Here is a 2,419-nt window from a genome sequence, read left to right as displayed (position 1 = left end):
AAGGAAACTTCTTGTTTTTCTTAATTAAACGATTATGATACTTTTAAGAGCAGAAACCTTTGTGCATAAAGTAAACCCACTGCATTTATAACACATGGTGGTCTGAGGTCTGAGCATGATGGCATGCCCAATGCAAAATGCTCATGTTAGCCAGGTGTGGTTGCCCAATCTTTTAATCCCATCCTTGGGGAAGCAGAGGCAGGGGGATTTCTGTGAGTTCAACACTACCTTGGTCTATACAGTGAGACCCTGTTTCAGTCAAAACAAACAAACAAACAAACAAAAAAACCCCAAAAGCTCATCAAAGCCCACATGTTGCATGTTCAGAACCAAGACTGTAGTCAAGTTGTGTGGCTCAACATCTGGCGTTACACACTTGAGTTTTCACTATTTTCTGCTCGCTGCCCCCAGGTAGAAATGTTTCACTGTTGTATCTTTTGTAGATCCTGCATTCAGTCAGAGCTGAGGATGTTGCTGGCAATTTGCTTTCAGGACTCTTTCCCATCCCTCATGCACCATGTGCATCAGTGAACTGTAACTGAGCACGCTCCAGGTGCTCAGAGACGCCCCCTCCCTGTGCTTGTGCTGGCCCAAGTCTCTGCTGTCAGAAGCCCTGCGTCCTCCAGGCCTTCCTGTTCGGGTGTTCCTCCTCCCTGGCTTCCCAGGTGGAATTTTCTCTTTTCTGCCTACGTCTCTCAACCCTCACTGGCCTCAGTGTTCAGGACTAGTTTTATTTGTTGAGCTTAGCTCTTGGCTTTATTCTTCTGGCTGTTTCTGGACTTTGGAGCCCGTGAATATTAGACATGTATTTGTTCATTTGAGTTGCATGTTTTTCTGTGGCCCTCTTGGTATTAGGACAGGAGTGGTTTGTCCCTTGGAGTCGGTGTTCCTGGGTCTCCTGGTTTGAATCTCTTGGTTGTGAGGCTTTGAGGTCCAGGGCTCTGTGGGTTGTACACAGTGGGTGCTCATAGCTACTTCTCAAGTGGAAAACAAGGCTTCGTTCAGGCCTGGCCTGCTCCCCAGCCCAGCGTGTCACTCTTAGGTATGCTTACGTGGTATTGCACACTGCCTTCTTGGAGGGCCCTGGGCCACAGCAGGAGAGCTGTAATATGGCTTCCTGTGGTTTATTTTGTCGGGAGTAATTAATCTCCACCCTGCCCACGGCATAGGTTTATACAGGGTAGTGTGCTCAGAAGGAGCCAGGCTTGGCTTCATGCTCAATTCCTGCTCCCTGGAAGACCAGAGACTCTGGTATGGACTCTGGTGGAACAGTGGTATGTATTCTGGTGACATGGAACCTTAGCGATTCAGGGTGCTGCATCCTTGCCACTTTCATGCATCCTGGAATGCCTTCTCTGCCACCCTCCCCTGGCTCCTGGTTTCCTGGGTCCTCCTGTTTCCTTTTCTCATTCTTAACCATTTCCTCCCTCTACCTGTGGGAGTCTAGGAAGGGAGAGTTGGTGCATATGCAGAGTAGGGCCATNCATTGAGGAAGGAGAGATGTGACTTGAGTTCTCTAGAGCTCAGCCCAGGTGGGATGCAGGATGGTACAGTGACCAGCCGAGAAGGCAGTAATTTGCCGTGTCTGGCCTGTTTGTGCCCCCAGGTGCAGGGCAGGGTTTTCATTTTCAGGCTCCTCTGAGCCTCTGTTGTCACCTTGGTTTAGCTCACACCCCGAGGGAGCATGTCCTCAGCTGGTTCCATGCTTGTCTGCATACACAGAGAGCCTAGAAAATTCCAGTTAGTTCCCCATGTACATCCTGAATACGTGAAACTTAGTTCTTCTGACTCTTGAGTCATCACATCTGTCACCTCTTCCTCTTGTGAGTGTCAGCAACCATGGGGCAAGCTGAGCCCAGAAGCCATACATGCAGACACAGACANTCTATGAGACAGACCCCTTGGATAGCATCTGTCTCCCCTGCCCTCCTTGTAAGGCCTTTCTGCTCACTGGGTACAGTGTCTTTCTTAAGATTTATTTTGTATTATGTTCATGTGTTTGTGTAGGTTTGTGCAGGAGAGTGCAGGTGCCCTTAAAGGTCAGGACCTGGAGTTGCAGGTGATTTTGAGCTACCTAGTGTGGGTGCTGCGACCCAAACTCAGCTCCTCAGTTCCTGTGTAAACACAGTATGCATGGCTTTAACCACTGAGCTGTCTCTGCAGCCTGCTAGAGACACTTTGTGAACTGATCCTGTAGATGCATGAGGTGAAGTTTTTGTTCCTATCATGTAGTAGAAAGAAGGGGTCTGCACTGAGCCAAGAGGAATCCTCAGAGTGTTCTCGGATATGTAAATAGCCACAGTCAGACATGGTGATNGAGAGGGGCTGAGAGGTAGGTCTACATCTGGATTGGCAAGCAACACGAGGAGAAGTGAGCTGCTCAGCCTGACATGAGCTTCTGAAACCTCAAACCCCACCC

At 49.1% G+C, this 2,419-nt stretch overlaps 1 protein-coding gene across 1 annotated transcript in view; it reads left to right on the top strand.

Annotated features, from left to right (window-relative positions):
* Positions 1-2,419, top strand: part of Nup210 (nucleoporin 210) — a 105,995-nt gene that overhangs the window by 27,643 nt on the left and 75,933 nt on the right. The window lies entirely within an intron of this gene.

The sequence above is a fragment of the Mus caroli genome, chromosome 6 (assembly GCF_900094665.2).
Source record: "Mus caroli chromosome 6, CAROLI_EIJ_v1.1, whole genome shotgun sequence".
Lineage (NCBI taxonomy): Eukaryota > Metazoa > Chordata > Mammalia > Rodentia > Muridae > Mus > Mus caroli.
This window is presented reverse-complemented; position numbering and strand designations above follow the sequence as displayed.